This window comes from Moschus berezovskii, chromosome 6, assembly GCF_049115385.1.
Source record: "Moschus berezovskii isolate FMDL1 chromosome 6, NW_MosBer_1.0, whole genome shotgun sequence".
NCBI lineage: Eukaryota > Metazoa > Chordata > Mammalia > Artiodactyla > Moschidae > Moschus > Moschus berezovskii.
In genome coordinates, this window is record NC_142465.1 from 20,182,863 (window position 1) to 20,206,138 (window position 23,276).

General features: G+C 38.2%; 1 pseudogene; it reads right to left on the reverse strand.

Annotated features, from left to right (window-relative positions):
• The window catches only part of LOC129535597 (sorting nexin-19 pseudogene), a 144,931-nt pseudogene extending 127,636 nt beyond the window's left edge, over window positions 1–17,295 (reverse strand).
• Window positions 17,296–23,276: the final 5,981 nt, after the last annotated feature.

A 23,276-nucleotide genomic window follows, 5' to 3' on the forward strand; every position in this document is an offset into this window, starting at 1 on the left:
CAAAAAGAGATGAATAAATGACGTCCCCTGCTTTCTGGGGGAAGAATGTATTTCTCACATATTTCAGAATACATTAAGATGCTTCATAGTACAGGACACTTTCTCTGCTGGAAATGCTCCCTATACAATACTTTGGTTGACTTTTTCTTGTATTTCATATCTCAATTCAAATGTCAGTTTTGAGAGAATTTTATTCTCATTTTCCCAAATAAATTTCCTACCTCCTTGTTATTTTCCATCACTTAATATCTTCAGATTACAATATTAATAAATGCATGCACACATACTCATATATGCATGCATGCATATGTTTGATTTATAGTGATGCCTTCCACACTACAAGTTTAATTCATGAAGGTCACACAGAATCATTTTCTGCTTATTTCAATTGTATCCTCAGCATCTATATAATGGATGGTAAAATTAAATTATGGTAAGAAAGTGAAGAAAGTACACTTAAGTTGAAATAAGCTCCACACTGGTAAAGTTGTCTTTATTGAGTGGTTTTCCTTTGATGCTAGCAATGTAGAAGGTACTCAACTAATATTTATTGGTTAGAATCAAGAGTTCCCCAATAGTATCATCTCTTAAGGGGGTCTATTTCTTTGGTATATTTCCCTTGGGTGAAAGTATAATAACTTCCTGATTAAAAGTTTATCCTTCTTTCTCTTAAATTGCCTTTCATTGGCCTGCAATTCTCTAAAGCTACAGCAAACCCCCAAATAATTATGTCTGGATCATGGAATGAGTCACATCCTATCTTAATGGTCTAATGTGGAGAATGTGAAATAAAGAGCATCAGCCAGCTGAAAACTTAGTCAAGATCTAAAATAAGGTATGTTGTTGTTCAGTTGCTAAGTCGTGTCTGAATCTTTGCGACACCATGAACTGCAGTACAACAGGCTTCCCTGTCCTTTGATGTCTGCTGGAGTTTGATCAAACTCATATGCTTTGCATAGGACATGCCATCCAACGATCTTATCCTTTGTTGCCTTTGTGCCTTCTACCCTCAATCTTTCTGATAGATAACTCATAAAAAACATAGAATCTGCACCAACATTGAAAGTGAAAGTCACTCAGTCGTGTCCAACCCTTTGTGACCCCATGGACTATACAGCCCATGGAATTCTCCAGGCCAGAATACTGGAGTGGGTAAACTTTCCCTTTTCCAGGGGATCGTCAGAATATAGGGATCAAATCAGCCACACTGAATTTAGTTCAAATCCTGGCTCTTACCATCATTTCATGGGTGCATATGTACTGTCACTTTAGTCATGTCAGATTCTTTGCAATCCTATGGATTATAGCCCGCTAAGCTCCTCTGTCCATGGGGATTTTTCAGGAGAGAATACTGGACTGGGTCACCATGCCCTCCTCCAGGGGGTCTTCCTGACCAAGGAATCAAAGTATCATCTCTTATGTCTTCTATGTCCACCACATTGGCAAGTGGGTTCTTTACCACTAGTGCCACATGGGAAGTGCCCCTCCCATCATTAGATATAAGATTTTCAGCAACTTAATTTGGTCACATGTACCATAGTCTCCTTCTCTGTAAAATGTTATAGAAGCTACTCGTACATATTTAGTGAATACTAAGTAACTTTATGGGACTTCCCTGGTGGTCCAGTGGTTAAGAAAGACTCCATGCTCCCAATGTAGGCTTAGAAAGCATCACTACGAACAAAGCTAGTGGAGGTGATGGAATTCCAGTTGAGCTATTTCAAGTCTTGAAAGATGATGCTGTGAAAGTGCTGCACTCGATATGCCAGCAGATTTGGAAAACTCAGCAGTGGCTACAGGACTGGAAGAGGTCAGTCTTCATTCCAATCCCAAAGAAAGGCAATGCCAAAGAATGCTCAAACTACCGCACAATTGCACTCATCTCACACGCTAGTAAAGTCATGCTCAAAATTCTCCAAGCCAGGCTTCAGCAGTATGTAAACCGTGAACTCCCAGATGTTCAAGCAGGTTTTAGAAAAGGCAGAGGCACCAGAGATCAAATTGCCAACATTCGCTGGATCATGGAGAAAGCAAGAGAGTTTCAGAAAAACATCTATTTCTGCTTCATTGACTATGCCAAAGCCTTTGACTGTGTGGATCACAATAAACTGTGGAACATTCTGAAAGAGATGGGAATCCCAGACCACCTGACCTGCCTCTTGAGAAACCTGTATGCAGGTCAGGAAGCAACAGTTAGAACCGGTCATGGAACAACAGACTGGTTCCAAATAGGAAAAGGTGTACGTCAAGGTTGTATATTGTCACCTTGCTTATTTAACTTATATGCAGAGTACATCATGAGGAACGCTGGACTGGAAGAAGCACAAGCTGGAATCAAGATTGCTGGGAGAAATATCAATAACCTCAGATATGCAGATGACACTACCCTTATGGCAGAAAGTGAAGAGGAACTCAAAAGCCTCTTGATGAAAGTGAAAGAGGAGAGTGAAAAGGTTGGCTTGAAGCTCAACATTCAGAAAACAAAGATCATGGCATCTGGTCCCATCACTTCATGGGAAATAGATGGAAAAACAGTGGAAACAGTGTCAGACTTTGTTTTTTTGGGCTCCAAAATCACTGCAGATGCTGATTGCAGCCATGAAATTAAAAGACGCTTGCTCCTTGGAAGGAAAGTTATGACCAACCTTGATAGTATAGTAAAAAGCAGAGACATTACTTTGCCGACCAAGGTCCGTCTAGTCAAGGCTATGGTTTTTCCCGTGGTCATGTATGGATGTGAGAGTTGGACTGTGAAGAAAGCTGATGGCCGAAGAATCGATGCTTTTGAACTGTGGTGTTGGAGAAGACTCTTGAGAGTCCCTTATACTGCAAGGAGATCCAACCAGTCCATTCTAAAGGAGATCAATCCTGGATGTTCATTGGAGGGACTGATGCTAAAGCTGAAACTCCAATACTTTGGCCACCTCATGAGACGAGTTGACTCACTGGAAAAGACTCTGATGCTGGGAAGGGTTGGGGGCGGGAGGAGAAGGGGACGACGGAGAATGAGATGGCTGGATGGCATCACCGACTCTGTGGACATGAGTTTGAGTGTACTCCGGGAGTTGGTGATGGACAGGGAGGCCTGGCGTGCTGTGATTCATGGGGTCGCGGAGAGTCGGACACGACTGAGCGACTGAACTGAACTGAACTGAACTGAAGTAACTTTATGGGGCGTCCTTGGTGGGGAACTTTATAGGTAGTCAGTAGCAGCGGCCATGAGGAGATACCCCAAGTCCAAGGTAAGGAGCAGTGGCTATGCTTTGCTGGAGCATCCATGAAGAAATACCCCACGTCCAAGGAAAGAGAAACCCAGGTAAGATGGTAAGATTGGAGAGAGGGCATCAGAGGGCAGAAAGACTGAAAGCACAATCACAGAAAACTAACCAATCTGATCACATGGACCTCAGCCTTGTCTAACTCAATGAAACTAAGCCATGCCATGTAGGTCCACCCAAGAAGGACAGGTCATGGTAGAGAGCTACTGGAGATCAGTGGAGAAATAACTCCAGAAAGAATGAAGAAACGGAGCCAAAGTGAAAACAACACCCAGTTGCAGATGTGACTGGTGATGGCAGTAAAATCCAATGCGGCAAGGAGCAATATTGCATAGGAACCGGACATGGTAGGTCCATGAATCAAGGCAAATTGGAAGTGGTCAAACAGGAGATGGCAAGAGTGAACTTTGACATTTTAGGAATCAGCAAACTAAAATGGACTGGAATGGGTGAATTTAACTCAGATGACCATTATATCTACCACTGTGGACAAGAATCCCTTAGAAGAAATGGAGTAGCCATCATGGTCAACAAATGAGTCCGAAATGCAGTACTTGGATGCAATCTCAAAAACGACAGAATGATCTCTGTTCATTTCCAAGGCAAACAATTCAATATCAAGGTAATATAGCCTATGCCTGGACCAGTAATGCTGAAGAAGCTGAATTTGAACAGTTCTATGAAGACCTACAAGACCGTTAAGAACTAACACCCAAAAAAGATGTCCTTTTCATTATATAGGGGACTGGAATGCAAGAGTAGGAAGTCAAGAAACACCTGGAGTAACAGGAAAATTTGGCCTTGGAGTAAAAAACGAAGCAGGTCAAATGCTAACAGAGTTTATGCAAGAGAAAACACTGGTCACAGAAAACACCCTCTTCCAACAAGACAAGAAAAGCCTACATATGGACATCACAAAATGGCCAACATGAAAGTCAGATTGATTATATTCTTTGCAGCCAAAGATGGTGAAGTTCCATACAGTCAGCAAAAACAAGACCAGGAGCTGACTGTGGCTCAGATCATGAACACCTTATTGAGAAATTCAGACTTAAATTGAAGAAAGTAGGGAAAACCAGTATACCATTCAGGTATGACCTAAATCAAATCCCTTATAATTGTACAGTGGAAGTCAGAAATAGATTCAAGGGATAAGATCTGATAGACAAAGGGCCTGATGAACTACGGACGGAGGTTCATGACATTGTACAGGAGACAGGGATCAAGACCATCCCCGAGTAAAAGAAATGCAAAAAAGCAAAATGGCTGTCTGAGGAGGTCTTACAAATAGCTGAGAAAAGAAGAGAAGAGAAAAGCAAAGGAAAGATATACTCATTTGAATGCAGAGTTCCAAAGAATAGCAAGGAGAGATAAGAAAGCCTTTCTCAGTGATCAGTGCAAAGAAATAGAGGAAAACAATAGAATGGGAAAGACTAGAGATCACTTCAAGAAAATTAGAGATACCAAGGGAACATTTCATGCAAAGAAGGGCTCGATAAAGGACAGAAATGGTATGGACCTAACAAAAGCAGATTTTAAAAAGAGGAGGCAAGAATACACAGAACTATACAAAAAAGATCTTCACGACCCAGATAATAACGATGGTGTGATCACTCACCTAGAGCCAGACATCCTGGAATGTGAAGTCAAGTGGGCCTTAGGAAGCACCACTACAAACAAAGCTAGTGGATGTGATGGAATTCCAGTTGAACTATTTCAAATTCTAAAAGATGATCCTGAGAAAGTGCTGTACTCGATATGCCAAAAAATTTGAAAAACTCAGCAGTGGCCACAGGACTGGAAAATGTCATTTTTCATTCCAATCCCAAGGAAAGGTAATGCCAAAGAATTCTCAAACTACTCCATAATTTAACTCATCTCACAGGCTAGCAAAGTAATGCTCAAAATCTCCAAGCCAGGCTTCAGCAATACATGAACCATTAAATTCCAGATGTTCAAGCTAGTTTTAGAAAAGGCAGAGGCACCAGAGATCAAATTGCCAGCATCCTCTGGATGATCAAAAAAGCAAGAGTGTTCCAGGAAAACATCTATTTCTGCTTTATTGACTATGCCAAAGCCTTTGACAATGTGGATCATAACACACTATGGAAAATTCTGAAAGAGATGGGAATACCAGACCACCTGACCTGCTTCTTGAGAAATCTCTATGCAGATCAAGGAGCAAAAGTTAGAATTGGACATGGAACAACAGAATGGTTCCAAATAGGAAAAGGAGTATGTCAAGGCTATATATTGTCATCCTGCTTATTTAACTTATATGCAGAGTACATCATGAGAAATGCTGGTTTGGAGGAAGCACAAGCTGGAATCAAGATCATCAGGAGAAGTATCAATAACCTCAGATATGCAGATGACACCACCCTTATGGCAGAAAGTGAAGAAGAACTTAATTCATTTTCTTGATGAATTTGAAAGAGGAGATTGAAAATGTGGCTTAAAGCTCAACATTCAGAAAACAAAGATCATGGCATCTGGTCCCATCACTTCATGGCAAATAGATGGCGAAACTGTGGAAACAGTGGCAGAGTTTATTTTGGGAGGCTCCAAAATCACTGCAGATGGTGATTGCAGCCATGAAATTAAAAGACGCTTATTCCTTGGCAGGAAAGTTATGACCAACCTAAACAGTGTATTAAAAAGCAGAGACATTACTTCACCAACAAAGTTCCGTCTAGTCAAAGCTATTGTTTTTCCAGTAGTCATGTATAGATATGAGAGTTGGACTAAGTTGAGCACAGAAGAATTGATGCTTTTGAACTTTGGTGTTGGAGAAGACTCTTGAGAGTCCCTTGGACTGCAAGGAAATCCAACCAGTCCATCCTTAAGGAGATCAGTCCTGAGTGTTCATTGGAAGGACTGATGTTGATGCTGAAACTCCAATACTTTGGCCACCTGATGCGAAGAGCTGACTCATTTGAAAAGACCGTCATGATGGGAAAGATTGAAGGTGGGATGAGAAGGTGATGACAGAGGATGAGATGGTTGAATGGCATCACTGACTCAATGGGTATGAATTTGAGTAGACTTCACGAGTTGGTGATGGACAGGGAAGCTGCAGTCCATGGGGTCACATATAGTCGGACACGAGTGAGGGACTGAACTGTTAGATAGCATGTTATTAGTAAAGCCTTTGACTGTGTGGATCACAAGAAACTACAAAATATTCTTCAAGGAATGGGAAGACCAGACCACCTCACTGATTCCTAAGAAATATGTATTCAGGTAAGAAGCAACATTTAGAATCAGACATGGAACAATGGACTGTTTCCAAATTGGGAAAAGAGTATACATCAAGGCTGTATATTTTCACCCTGTTTATTTAACATCTATGCAGAGTATATTATGTAAAATGCCAGGCTGGATGAAACGCTCAAGCTGGAGTCAAGATTGCTGGGAGAAATATCAATAACCTCAGATATGCAGATGGTATCACCCTTAATGCATAAAGCAAAGAGGAACTAAAGAGCATCTTGTTGAAGGTGAAAAAGGAGAGTAAAAAAGCTGACTTAAAACTCAACACTGAAAAAAACCAAGATCATGGCATGTGGTTCCATCACTTCATGGCAAATAGATGGGGAGACAATGTAAACAGTGACAGACTTTATTTTCTTGGGCTCCAAAATCACTGTGGATGGTGACAGCAGCAATGAAATTAAAAGACGCTAACTCCTTGAAAGAAAAGCTATGACAAACCTATATATAGTGTACTAAAAAAGCAGAGACATTACTTTGTCTACAAAGGCCCTTGTAGTCAAAGCTATGGTTTTTCCAGTAGTCATGTATGGATGTGAACTTTGGACCATAAAGAAGGTTGAGCTCCATAGAACTGATACTTTCAAACTGTGGTACTAAACAAGACTCTTGAGAGTGCCTTGGACTGCAAGGAGATCAAACCAGTCCATCCTAAAGGAAAGCAACTCTGAATTTTCATTGGAAGGAATGATGCTGAATCTGAAGCTCCAATACTTTGGCCACCTGACTTGAATAGCCAACTCATTGAAAAATACCCTGATGCTGGGAAAGATTGAAGGCAAGAGGAGAAGGGGAAGACAGGGGATAAGATGGTTAGATGGCCTCAATGACTCAATGGACATGAGTTTGAGCAAACTTCAGGAGATGGTGAAGGACAGGGATACTTGGCGTATTGCAGTCCATGGGATCACAAAGAGTTGGACACGACTGAGGCACTGAACAAGAACAACAATATCTATTACTTTCAAATTTATACTCCAAGAAGGAAACTTCTGGAAAAAGCCTGGAGAAAGTTAATTCTGAGGGAGAAGTCTGACCATCTTATAACCTGGCTCTACTATATTATCTATATATTACTAACAGTTTCAAGTTTTTAACTTCTTGATATTTATCTATGAAATTGATATTATAGTAATGCTACCTACTTCATAGGGATTTCATTAATTACAATATGAAAGCTATTAAAACAGGACCAAGTACATAGTGACACTCTTAAAAAGTGAGCTATTTTGATAGTGCTGCTCCTTTTGATCCTAAAAAGGCATCCAAAATACATCGCAAAATTTGAAGGGTAGTGTGATTACTGATCAATTTTTATTTTTGACTTTATGAATACTTAAAATGTAGTGTTTATAAAACCTTTTATTTCTAGATAAAAAAGGAAATATTTGTACATGAAACTTTTCTGACTGCCAATGTTTCATTAGAAAGAATCTTACAATTATTCATTAATCTATTTACTAGATTCCTGTCAAATTCATTTAGTTATTAAGTTCAATTGCCATTTGAACCAGTTGGCTTATGGTTGGAAGTATGATGGGACTTTCTTGTTAATCTGAAGAGGCTACTTTACAGTCCATTCATTACAATTTTACATTTGATGATGCTTTATTTCCCTACTGGAAAAACTGTATTCTTTTTTTCTTTATTACAAAAAATTTTAACATTACTTCTAGCTAGAGATTTAGATGATGAATGGTAACTTCAAGTTAAAATAGGGTAGGTATAAAAAATGGAAAAAGAATATGAAAGAAGATATAAATTAAAGTCTTTGTAAAATAAGTTATTGATTTCTAGAAGGTTGCTAGGCAACCATTGTGGAGAAAATTGCATAAACACTTCTCTTGATTTTAATGAGTTGCTTAAAAAATATGTACTAGTACGATGCATATTCTTGTTTAATATTAGCCATAATCTTTTCTCTTAGTGATAAGGAATACTAAAATACTAAACGTTTGCTTTTTTACATATCATATTATCTAGGTTAGTACTTCTATAAAGTAATTTGAAAGCTTGCATACCAGTACATAATTATCAGGAAAAATCACTTAAGGTTATTTTTATATCTAATCCATGGCAATAAAGTGCCGTCCAGTCAGCAAAACCTTGGCATAACCTTTATTCCATTCAGAATATTCCATTAATTCTAATTGTTGCAGACTTAATGAAACTGTTATTCAATATTCTTTAACTGACCTTGGACTATTTCCTTTAAGGGGCGACCATGTGACCAATAAAGATATATGAATCATTTTGACTTTAAATATTTAAACTCACACATACCCTAAATTCTAAACAAAAGAAAAATAAAATTATCTTGTATTTATCAAATTTTATAAGAACTCCAGCATAAACCTCTAAAGTGTATAACTAAAACAAACATTTACACATTCGTGTGTGTGTGTTTATGTGCATTGAGTTTTTAAGATAGAGTTTTGGCTATGCTGAAGGTAGAAAGAAAGAGGTTGAAAAACATGAAAAATACTTTTTAATTATTTCCATAGAATTAGTTTCACATGCTCCTAAAACCTTGTTTATTATTCTCTATATTTTTAAAATTGTATTTTAAATATTACAGTTTAACAAAATTCTTCACTTAACCTGAAAACTTGCTCCTTCCTGACAGCACCAGCCCTTTTAAGCTCCCTTAATATAAGCTCACTTATATTTTCACTGAAAGAACTTTGATAATAGAGTTTCACAATGCCAGCTAGCTTTCTCAAACTAAAGCATTACTGCTTAACAAGCTCACTTTAAAAATGTTAATTTGAAGCTTGTCTTCCAGTTGTACCATCCTTTATAATTTCATTCATCTAAACATGAATTTAGAGGGAGGACAGGAAGATGGCAGAGGAATAGGATGGGGTGACCAATTTCTCCCCCACAAATTCAGCAAAAGAACATTTGAACGCTGAGTAAATCAAACAAAACAACTTCTGAATGCCGGCAGAGGACATCAGGCACCCAGAAAAGCAGCCCATTGTCTTCGAAAGGAGGTAGGAAATAGTATAAAAAATAAAAAGAGAGACAAAAGAGGGAGGGACAGAGCTCTGTCCCTGGAAGGGAGGCTTTAAAAAAAAAAAAAAGGGAGAGACACTTCCAAACACCTGGAAACACTCACTGGCGAGTCTCTGGTGAGCCTTGGAAACTCAGAGGGCAACATAACTGGGAGAAAAAAGAAATAAATAATTAAAACCCACAGACTAAATGCCCAGAGGAAACTCCCAGTGGAGAAGTGGCGCAAATGTCCGCACCCCCGACTAGCACGCGGGGGCTGGGCAGGGAGGTGGGGCAACAGCGCTTTGAGAGAGGACCTGGCCTGAACGCACCGAGGGCAATCTGAGGGCGCTAACCCAAGATAGCTAAGCAGACTGTGGGATAGCGACAACTGCGAAAAGGTGAAAAGCCTGCAAAAAGTAGAAAAGCCCCAACCTAAGACTCTGCCAGCCCTGCTCACACAACAAAGGACTGGGCAGAGCGAACCAGCTGTGGTTGGCCCATTCCCCCCCGCCCCCTCGCCGAGACAGGCAGGGGAAGGCAGCCAGAGCCGAAAGGGGGCAACCGCGGCCCCAGAGAGGCTTCCGACACCAAGCTGCAGGCAGGCTTTATTGCTAACCAAGACTTCTTGGGTTTGGGCCAGTCAACATCCGCCTGAGAAGGTGTGCCAGTTGTACACCCAGAAAACCCAGCGGCAGGGACCGGGGAGGCGAAAAGTTGCAGCGACCGTGCTCTCAAAACACCTGGTCACCTGAGCTGCTCAGACCGGGGAAGGCACAAAACACAGGCCCAACCTAGTCTGTGCCTTTGTGGGGTACCTGAGTACCTGAACCTGAGCTGCTTAGACCTGGGATGTGCATGGAACCCAGCGCCAGCTGCGGACAGTTCCCGGCAGAGCAACCTAGAGCCTGAGCATCATAAACATGGAAAGCACACACGCCACGAGCGGGGGCAATCCAAGTATAGCCAAGACACTGAGAGCACTCCCCACAGATGCCAGTGATATTTGCTAGCAGCGTTCCTCCCTCCCCACAGCACGTCTGAAGAGGTGAGCCTATAAAAGCGTCCACCACCGCCCCCTGGTGTCAGGACAGGAATCAGACACTGAAGAGACCAGCAAACAGAAGAGCTTAAACAGCAGGAATAGCCTTGGAAGTGACAGATGGAGAAGTCTTGAGCCAACTGCAAGAATAAGACTGAAAACCAGAGGCAGAGGCTTAAGTCCAAATCCTGAGAACACCAGAGATCTCCTGTTCCAGGGAATATTAATTGATAGGAACTCATCAAATGCCTCCATACATACACTGAAACCAGGCACCACCCAAGGGTCAACAAGTTTCAGAGAAAGACATACCATGCAAATTCGCCAGCAACACAGGAGAATAGCCCTGAGCTTCAATATACAGGCTGCCCAAAGCCACTCCATACGCACTGACATCTCAAACTCATTACTGGAAACTTCATTGCACTCCAGAGAAAAGAAATCCAGCTCCACCCATCAGAACACTGACACAAGCTTCCCTAACCAGGGAACCTTGACAAGCCACACATCCAACCCCACACACAGCGAGGAAACTGCATAATAAAGAGAACTCCACAAACTGTCAGAAGACGGAAAGGCCACCCCAAGCACAGCAATATAAGCAAGATGAAGAGGCAGAGAAATACCCAGCAAGTAAAGGAACAGGATAAAGGCCCACCAACACAAACAAAAGAGGAAGATATAGGGAATCTACCTGATAAAGAATTTCGAATTTTAATTGTGAAAATGATTCAAAATCTGGAAAGGAAAATGGAGTTACAGATAAATAACTGGTAGAAAAAGATTGAGAAGATGCAAGAAAGGTTTAATAAGGATTTACAGGAAATAAAAAAGAGTCAATATACAATGAATAATGCAATAGATGAGATCAGAAACACTCTGGAGGGAACAAACAGTAGAATAACGGAGGCAGAAGACAGGATAAGAGAGCTAGAAGATATAATTGTAGAAATAAATGAAACAGAGTGGAAAAAGAAAAACTAATTAAAAGAAATGAGGACAACCTCAGGGACCTCTGGACAATGTTAAAGGCCCCAACATTCGAATCATAGGAGTCCCAGAAAAAGAAGACAAGAAGAAAGACCATGAGAGAATAGTTGAGGAGATAATAGTTGAAAACTTCCCTAAAATGGGGAAGGAAATAATCACCCAAGTCCAAGAAACCCAGAGAGTCCCTAACAGGATAAACTAAAGGCGAAATACTGTAAGACACATATTAATCAAATTAACAAAGATCAAGCACAAAGAACAAATATTAGAAGCAGCAAGGGAAAAGCAACAAATAACACACAAGGGGATTCCCATAAGGATAACAGCTGATCTTTCAACAGAAACCCGTCAGACCAGGAGAGAATGGCAAGACATACTTAAAGTGATGAAATAAAGAAACCTACAGCCAGGATTACTATACCCAGCAAGGATCTCATTCAAATATGAAAGAGAAATCAAAAGCTTTACAGACAAGCAAAAGCTGAGAGAATTCAGCATCACCAAACCAGTTCTCCAAAAAATGCTAAAGGATCTTCTCTAGACAGGAAACACACAAAGGGTATATAAACTCGAACCCAAATCAATAAAGAAAATGGCTATGGGATCATACTTATTAATAATCACCTTAAACGTAAATGGGTTGACTGCCCCAACCAAAAGACAAAGGCTGGCTGAATGGATACAAAAACAAGACCCCCATATATGTTGTCTACGAGAGACCCACCTCAAAATGAGGGACACATACAGACTGAAAGTGAAAGGCTGGAAAAAGATATTCCACGCAAATAGAGACCAAAAGAAAGCAGGAGTAGCAATCCTCATATCAGATAAAATAGATTTTAAAACAAAGGCTGTAAAAAGAGACAAAGAAGGAAACTACATAATGATCAAAGGATCAATCCAAGAAGAAGATATAACAATTATAAATATTTATGCACCCAACATAGGAGCACCACAATATGTAAGACAATTACTAACAAGTATGAAAGGGGAAATTGACAATAATGCAATAATAGTGGGAGACTTTAATACCCCATTCACACCTATGGATAGATATACTAAACAGAAAATTAACAAGGAAACACAAAATTTAAATGATACAATAGACCAGTTAGACCTAATAGATCTCTATAGGACATTTCACCCCAAAATAATGAATTTCACCTTTTTCTCAAGAGCACACAGAACATTTTCCAGGATAGATCACATCCTGGGCCATAAATCTAGCCTTGGTAAATTCAAAAAAAAATTGAAATCATTCCAAGCATATTTTCTGACCACAATACAGTAAGATTAGATCTCAGTTACGGGAGAAAAACTATTAAAAATGCCAACATATGGAGGCTGAACGACACTCTGCTGAATAATGAACAAATCATAGAAGAAATAAAAAGAAAAATCAAAATATGCATAGAAATGAATGAAAATGAAAACACAACAACCCAAAACTTCTGGGACACTTTAAAAGCAGTGCTAAGGGGAAGGTTCATAGCAATACAGGCACACCTCAAGAAACAAGAAAAAAGTCAATTAAATAACCTAACTCTACATTTAAAGAAACTAGAAAAGGAAGAAATGAAGAACCCCAGGGTGAGTTCATCCGTCCGTTCCGTCGCTCAGTCGTGTCCAACTCTATGCGACCCCGTGGACTATAGCCTACAAGGCTTCTCCATCCATGGGATTCTCCAGGCAAGAATACTGGAGTGGGTTAGGAAAGAAATCTTAAAAATCAGGGCAGAAATAAATGCAAAAGAAACAAAAGAGACCATAGCAAAAATCAACAAAGCCAAAAGCTGGTTCTTTGAGAGGGTAAATAAAATTGACAAACCACTAGCCAGACTCATCAAGAAACAAAGGGAGAAGAATCAAATAAATAAAATTAGAAATGAAAATGGAGAGATCACAACCAACAACACAGAAATACAAAGATTATTGGAGAATACTATCAGCAATTATATGGCAATAAAATGGATAACTTGGAAGAAATGGACAAATTCCTAGAAAAGTACAACTTTCCAAAACTGAACCAGGAAGAAATAGAAAATCTGAACAGACCCATCACAAGCACAGAACTAGAGGAAGTAATCAGAAATCTTCCAGCAAACAAAAGTCCAGGTCCAGATGGCTTCATAGCTGAATTCTACCAAAAATTTAGAGAAGAGCTAACACCTATTCTACTCAAACTCTTCCAGAAAATTGCTGAGGAAGGGAAACTTCCAAATCTTTCTATGAGGTCACCATCACACTAATCCCAAAACCTGGTAAAGATCCCACAAAAAAAGAAAACTACAGGCCAACATCACTGATGAACATAGATGCAAAAAATCCTGAACAAAATTCTAGCAATCAGAATCCAACAACATATTAAGAAGATTATACATCATGACCAAGTGGGCTTTATCCCAGGAATGCAAGGATTCTTCAATATCTGCAAATCAATTAATGTTATACACCACATTAACAAACTGAAAATTAAAAATCATATGATTATCTTAATAGATGCAGAGAAAGCCTTTGACAAAATTCAACATCCATTTATGATAAAAACCCTCCAGAAGGTGGGAATAGAAGGGACATACCTCAACATAATAAAAGCTATATATAACAAACCCACAGCAAACATTATCCTCAATGGTGAAAAACTGAAAGCATTTCCCCTAAAGTCAGGAACAAGACAAGGGTGCCCACTCTCACCACTACTGTTCAACAAAGTTCTGGAACTTTTGGCCCAGCAATCAGAGCAGAAAATACATAAAAGGAATCCAAATTGGAAAAGAAGAAGTAAAACTTTCACTATTCGCTGATGACATGATCCTCTACACAGAAAACCCTAAAGACTCTACCAGAAAATTACTAGAACTAATCAATGAATACAGTAAAGTTGCAGGATATAAAATCAACACACAGAAATCCCTTGCATTCCTATACATTAATAATGATAAAATAGAGAAATTAAGGAATCAATTCCATTCACTGTTGCAATGAAAATAATTAAATACTTAGGAATATATCTACCCTAAGGAAGGGGAGTTGGTGATGGACAGGGAGGTCTGGAGTGCTGTGGTTCATGGGGTCGCAAAAGGTCGGACACGACTAAGCAACTAAACTGAACTGAACTGAACTGAAGGAAACAAAAGACCTGTACATAGAAAACTACAAAACACTGGTGAAAGTTATCAAAGAGGACACTCATAGATGGAGAAATATACCGTGTTCGTGGATTGGAAGATTAAATATTATGAAAATGAGTATACTACCCAAAGTAATGTATACATTCAATGCAATCCCTATCAAGCTACCAATGATATTTTTCACAGAGCTAGAACAAATAATCTCACAATTTGTATGGAAATACAAAAAACCTCGAATAGCCAAAGCAATCTTGAGGAAGAAGAATGAAACTGGGGGAATCAACCTGCCGGACTTCAGGCTCTACTACAAAGCCACAGTCATCAAGACAGTATGGTACTGGCATAAAGACAGAAATAGAGAGCAATGGAACAAAATAGAAAGCCCAGAGATAAATCCACGCACCTATGGACACCTTATCTTTGACAAAGGAGGAAAGAATATAAAATGGAGAAAGGCAGTCTCTTTAACAAGTGCTGGGAAAACTGGTCAGGCACTTGTAAAAGAGTGAAACTAGAATACTTCCTAACACCATACACAAAAATAAACTCAAAATGGATTAAAGAGCTAAATGTAAGACCAGAAACTATAAAACTCCTAGAGGAGAAAATAGGCAGAAAACTCTCCGACATAAATCACAGCAGGATCCTCCATGACTCACCTCCCAGAATATTGGAAATAAAAGCAAAAATAAACAAATGGGACCTAATTAAAATCAAAAGCTTCTGCACAGGAAACTATAAGCAGGGTGAAAAGACAGCCTTCAGAATGGGAGAAAATAATAGCAAATGAAGCAACTGATAAAGGATTAATTTCCAAAATATACAACAGCTCCTGCAGCTCAATTCCAGAAAAATAAACGACCCCATCAAAAAATGGGCCAAAGAACTAAACAGACATTTCTCCAAAGAAGACATACAGATGGTTAACAAACACATGAAAAAATGCTCAACATCACTCATAATCAGAGAAATGCAAATCAAAACCACAAAGAGATACCATTTCACACCAGTCAGAATGCTGCTATCCAAAAGTCTACATGCAATAAATGCTGGAGAGGGTGTGGAGAAAAGGGAACCCTCTTACACTGTTGGTGGGAATGCAAACTAGTACAGCCACTATGGAGAACAGTGTGGAGATTCCTCAAAAAACTGGAAATAGAACTGCCATATGATCCAGCAATCACACTCCTGGGCATACACACTGAGGAAACCAGAATTGAAAGAGACACGTGTACTCCATTGTTCATTGCAGCCCTGTTTATAATAGCCAGGACATGGAAGCAACCTAGATGTCCATTTGTAGACGAATGGATAAGAAAACCTTGGTACATATACACAATGGAGTATTATTCAGCCATTAAAAAGAATGCATTTGAATCAGTTCTAATGAGACGGATGAAACTGGAGCCTATTATACAGAGTGAAGTAAGCCAGAAAGTAAAACACCAATACAGTATACTAAAGCATATATATTGAATTTAGAAAGATGGTAACCTTAACCCTCTATCAGTTCAGTTCTGTTCAGTTCAGTCGGTCAGTCGTGTCCAACTCTTTGCGACCCCATGAATCACAGCTTGCCAGGCCTCCCTGTCCAATACGAGACAGCAAAAGAGTCACAGGTGGATAGAACAGTCTTTGGGACTCTGTGGGAGAGGGTGAGGGTGGGATGATTTGGGAGAATGGCATTGAAACATGTATATTATCATACGTGAAACGAATCACCAGTCCAGTTTTGACGCATGATACAGGATGCTCGGGGCTGGTGCACAGGGATGACCCAGAGGGAGGATATGGGGAGGAGGGAGGTGGGAGGGGGGTTCAAGATGGGGAACTCATGTACACCCAGCGTGGATTCATGTCAATGTATGGCAAGACCAACCAATATAATATTGTAAAGTAATTAGCCTCCAATAAAAAAATTAAATAAATAAATAAAAGGTAAATCACACACACAAAAATAATAAAAATAAACATGAATTTATTTGAGATAGCCTGCCTTCAAGTTAAAAAGAAAATAAAGACAGCCAGTGAGAAATATCCAGAATTTCTTTGTGCCCTGCTAATTCATAGAACACTTCCTCCTTTTAACCATTCTTCCACTCCTTCTTTCCATCTCAGCATTGAAATGCCCCTTCCCCTTAATGTAACTCACATCTCAAGGACTCTTAATTTGTTTCTTCCCTGTTTTTCGTGTTCTTCAACCTCTTTCTACCTTCAACAGAGTCAATGCTCTCTTTTCTTGAAAACTCAATGCATATAAACACATAAACACACAAAAATGCCAGATGTTGAGGCAACCCAATGACCCTCTTTATCAAATATTGCTGTCATTTATTTTTAAAAAGTAAAGCTATCTTTGCTTCCATTGCTGATCCTTAGATCATCTCTGAGCCACTGCTGCATGTTCTCTGTCTCTGACATACCACTGAAATTGCTTTGAATGAGCTCTCAAGCAATCACCTATCTGTGAAATTCAACAAACCTTCTGCTCTAAAGCACACTTGTTATTACTTGTTACTTCTTCCTGTTTGGGAACTCTCCTCCTTTGTATGCCTTCATTCCTTTCACCCCTAGTTCTCACCATCCTGTCTTTCTATCCTTTTTCATGATGCATATCTTATTCTGTTGCCTCAGGTTTTGTTGCTGTTGTTTAGTCATGTCTCACTCTTTTGTGACCCCATGGAATGTAGCCCACCAAGCTCCTTATTAACCAGGGATATTTCCAGTTCTACTTGATTTTATCTTTGGAAAACTCAGCAATGGCCACAGGACTGGAAAAGGTCAGTCTTCATTCCAATCCCAAAGACAGGGAATGCCAAAGAATGCTCAAACTACTGCACAATTGCACTCATCTCACACGCTAGTAAAGTCATGCTCAAAATTCTCCAAGCCAGACTTCGGCAATATGTGAACCATGAACTTCCAGATGTTCAAGCAGGTTTGAGAAAAGGCAGAGGCACCAGAGATCAAATTGCCAACATCCACTGGATCATGGAGAAAGCAAGAGAGTTCCAGAAAAACATCTATTTCTGCTTCATTGACTATGCCAAAGCCTTTGACTGTGTGGATCACATGGGGAAGACCTTATTAATTTGTGTACTTTCATCACATGTACTGAGGATTCTCAAACAATATTGCTAGCCAAATTCTGTTCTTCACCACAAGATACCTCTACTCAGTGTCCAAATCAAACTTGACATTTCTATATTAGTTTCCTACTACTCTTGCAATAAATTGTCACAAACTCAGTGATTCAAATTATACTTCTCTTAAAATTCTAGACTCTGTATTTCTTTCATAGGTATTGGGAGAGAATTTCTTTCCTTGTCTTTTACTGCTTTTGGAGACAACCTGAATTCCTTGGTTTATGGCTCCTTCCTCTATCTTCAAAGCCAGAAGTGAAACATCTTTAAATTTCTATCTTTATCTGATCTGAGCCTATTGTCTTATTTTTATTTGACTTTCCAGCCTTCCTTTTTCTCTTCTAAATGCCCCTGTTATTACATTAAATCCTACTTTGATGTTATTGTTTAGTTACTAAGTCATGTCTGACTCTGAGATCCCATTAACTGCAGCATATTAGGCTCCTCTGTCCTCCACTGTCTCCTGGAATTTGCCCAAATTCATGTCCATTGAATTCGTGATGTTATCTAACCATCTGATTGTATTGACAATTCAATACAAATATCTTAATTTTGATATCATTAATCACATATGCAAAATCCCTTGTGCCATGTAAAGTAACACATTCATGGTCCAGGGATTAGAACAAAGGATATTATGGAACCATTACTGTGCTAGCCACAACATCCAAAACAGAAACCTAAATATTTATTTATATTATTATTACTATTGTTATTTTTTAAAAAAGATTCTACCATATACCAGTGTTTCTCAACCTCTTAGAGATAGCTTGACTGACAATTCTTTGTCATTGGGTTAGGGATAAGAGGGTGTTCTGTGCACTACAGAATGTTCAATAGCATTCCTGACTTTTATTTAAGACGTTAGTGGCACCCTTCCCTAGCTATGACAACCAAAAATGTTTCTAGATGTTACCAAATTACTTGGGACAAAATTGTCCCCAGCTGAAAACCACTACTTTAAACCTTTTACCTTCTTTCTCTTCATAAGTCAGTGACATGAACCATCATCTACCCAGTTCTAAATGAGGAACCTAGAAGTTCCTCTTAACACAGAGGAATCCAATGGTCACCAGGTGCTGTCATTTCTATCTCCGTACTCGTCACCGCTGACTTTTCTTTCCCCTCACTTGGATTATTACAATAGCCTTCTAAGCAGTGTTCCTGACTTCACTACAGTCTGCTTTATTTTATTTTTTCTGATTTGTCTTCTAGGTCTCATGCAGCTGTTGCTTTTCCTAAACTTTCCTTGTTGTTTGTTGTTTGGTTCATAGTAGAAGTTACGACAGAATACTAATGATATTTTTGTTGTCTTCTACTTGGATTATAAAAGGACATGGTGTTTTACAAGCACCATCTCCATTAGGTTTACTGTGCTTTAGAGGTTTTGTTATGCTTATTATTTGTGTACTTAAAAAAAAGTAGAAAAATCTCTTAACCAAGAAAGATTTTGAAACCAAAGGAAAAATTCTAAGTCCAATCACAATATTGTTTCTGTATCTCTATTGCTTCATACTCTCTGGTCATTGAATTTCCATTTAGTGTAAGGTACTTTCAAGTGGATAAAGTTGAAAAAAACGATATTAAATTTTCAAAATAAAAAATAGCCCTAATGTACACTTTAATTATAACTAACACTGTTTCTTTAATACCAATTAAGTATTTTTTATCAGTTTATCATGATTTCAGAATTGTAATAAACTTACTGTATTTATTTTAAGCCACTGCACAGACTAAGAGCAATGCTTCTACTCTTAATTAAGGTGATTTTTTTATGATATACCTCACTGTTTCTCTGTGAATGAATAACAAATGAGTCCAGGTAAATAATAAAAGGACAAAGTTCAACTATTCAAGAATAAATATTTCAAGTTGTGCTAGTGAAATCTTCATATTTCCAGCTCTTCAATTTTCTTTATTTTAGTAAGTATTCTCCTAAAAAGAAAATCACTTTAGAAACAGATAAAAGGAAAATAAGAGGAAGACCAATGGAAATAAAAGTAGAGCAAAAGTAAGTTAAAGATTCAGGAGTTGAGTTCTTTGTTATAAATATTGTTTTCCTAGAAGTAAACAACTTTTACCAGGCAAAAAATAATAATAATAGTTTTGATACCTGAACTGAATTCTTATTGACTAACATGATAAAATATTTTTCAAGTGAGTTTTTACAGAATAAAAATTTCTACACCTATAGGAATGTTTTAGCAGGAAGATGTACACAGCTTCAAATCTTTATCTCAAAACACATCATTTCCTTATAATGAAACTTGTTTAAATGCAGTATAAACTTTAGTCCATATACAATAGCTCCAATTTTAGCCATATCCATATATTACTTCAAAGTTATTTGCTTAATAATTTCCTTTAATTTGAATCACTCTTTTCTATCTTCATTTTATTAATAATATTCATTGATCCATCATTTTGGTATGTTAGTTTTATTTTTCACTGTATTTTAAATGAAAATAGTTTTTAATTTAAAAATACATTTTATATATTTATATACATACACACAAAAAATGTATATAAATTTATATTTTATACACATTTTATATATAAAATATATTTATGATGCACTGTCCTTTTGCCAATGGTGTATTAAGTACAAGAAAGGCATACATATTAAAACATGCATTAAAGAAAAATTTGAATAGGTATCAAAATTGGAAATCAAAGTAATTGAATTTGTGATGGAGTGTTGCCTACCTACTCTCTGAAAAAATCCTTGGATAGTTAGGATTATGTGCTAAATTCTTCCTAAATAGAATGTGTGTATTTGTGCATATGAATGTGTGTGTACACACATGTATTATTTGTGTTAGCACATTTAATTGTACACAGGAATAAAAAAATAGTGAGTTAAATATTACAAACTTTAATTTTAGCTAAATAAGAAACTCAAAGATCATCTCCTCTTTTCTGCTAAAATGTTAAATGTTCTTCTGTAAGTTTAAGGTCAAAGAGATAAAATATAGATGAAGCACTTATATTTCTACCTAGATTTTCAGAAGCCCTTTCAAGAAGACAGTTCCATTAAATGCATGGTTATAAATCCTATTTAAAATAACTCACTTTAAGTTTTATATTATCTGTAGATTTTTTTTTTTACTTTTATCAATAAAACCATGGCCCTTTTAAAAACTTACAGTGATAATTTGTGGTATTTCATAATGCCATTTCAATCATACCTTACTGCACAGAGCAAGAATGGATACTTTTTCCTTGTTCCCCAAATTAAACTAGATAAAGAGACTTTCTGAACTTGAAGAATACTTTTACTTTAAATATTAGTTTCTACTACTTGAACAATGTGTAGATTAAAATAAATTCAGGGTGACATTTTAAAATATTATACATACATATTCTTGGTTCAAAATAAAAAATGTAAATCAAGTTAGTCAATGTCTTTCTTGTAAATACTTTCACAAATTCTGGAAATAACCTTTATCTACTTCCTTTCCTCACATCCTATCCCTTTTGTTTGAATCAGTCATGCAACTATGTGGTTTCTATAAGCAATATATTCCCCAAATTTTGCTTTACTCCTTTACTGATTTTCTTATTAATGTATGATTCTGATTATATCACTCCATTGTTCAAAACCTTTTAAGAATGCCATTGAAGGAAACACTTTTTACTTTCGTATCTGCCCACCCTTATATCTGCACCTCCCACAACTTGCTCATATGTATCCTATACAGATATCCTGAACTACTTTCTCTCCTCCAATATGCCACTCCATGCGGCCCTTATCATTTTATAGACCATCTCTTTATTTATAATGTCTTCCCCCCAGCTTGTTTTATTTCCTTGAATAAACTCTAATTATTGTGCAGAACAGCTCAATGTCAGCTCCTCTCTTAGCTTGACACTGGCTCTCCCACATGTAGTCAAGCAGTGTTCTGTGCTCTTCCTCATGTGTATTAGCAAATCATATCTCAATCTCTCTCTGTCCCCTCTTTCCTCTATCTCTCCCAAGAACAGTGAACACCTTGAGGGAAAAGATCTATATATTTCCTAATTTAACCATCAAAACCATGATATATAGATAGCAAATACTTGCCAGCATCAAAAAAGAATGTTAGTTTTTCTTTTTAGAATGTTAGTTTTTGATATATATCTTCCCCCAAACCTACTTTCTAACCTTACAAGAACAGAGGCTATAACAACTTACATACATCTGTTTCTTTATTAGTACCTAGAAATACCTAACTTGTCAGACTGTTAGAATAAATAAAATATCACAGAGTTTGATACATGGTAAGTGTGAAAAAAATTCTATTTTATTATGTAGTCATAATACTATATGTAATTTTTATACACAAAATACATACAGAATGACAAAGGAACTAACAGTGTTCTTGAAAGATGTGCATTACTTTCATTTTATCTGTAAGAAAACCGAGGCACAATGGAGTTAAGTAACTTGCCTATGATTCTGCAATTCACGGTTATGAAAGAGAACTAGGGTCCATTTTATTGAGCAATCTATGGATTTTAGGCACTCTCACACATTTGGTAGCTCAGCTGGTAAAGAATTTGCCTGAAATGCAGGAGACCCCGGTTCGATTCCCGGGTCTGGAAGATCCACTGGAGAAGGGAGAGGCTACCCAATCCAATATTCTTGGGCTTCCATGGTGGCTTAGAAGGTAAAGAATCTGCCTGCAGTGTGGGAGACGTGGGTTTGATCCATGGGTTGGGAAGATCCCCTGGAGAAGGAAATGGCTACCCACTCCAGTATTCTGGCCTGGAAAATTCCATGGACTGTATAGTCAATGGGGTCACAAAAAGTTGGACACCGGTGAATGACTTGTACTTCACTTCATATATATACATACACACACACACACGCACACACACATTTGCATGTCTTATATACATATAGAGCCTGTATATGTATAATATGGGATTCCCTGGTAGCTCAGCTGGTAAAGCTGCAATGCAGGAGATCCGAGTTCAATTCCTAGGTCAGGAAGATCCCCTGGAGAAGGGAACAGCTACCCACTCCAGTATTCTGGCCAGGAGACTTCCATAGACTGACTATATAGTCCATGGGATCGCAAAGAGTCGGACACGACTGAGCAACTTTCACTTTTGAGCCATATATGTATGAGCATAACTAATATCTTTTTTTCCCAACCCTGATTTTTCTCATATCTGCCAGTCATAATTAGGATAGAAAAATATAGGTAACAGGATGTCTATAGATGTGTGTGTATGTGCTCATTGGTGTCCAAATCTTGGCAACCCCATGGACCATCAGGCTCCTCTGTCTATGGAATTTCCCAGGCAAGAATAATGGAATGGGTTCCCATTTCCCACTCCAGAGGATCTTCCTGGCCCAGGAATTGAATCTGTGTCTCTTGCATCTTCTGCAATTGTAGGAGGCTTCTTTACCACTATGCCACCTGGGAAGCCCATG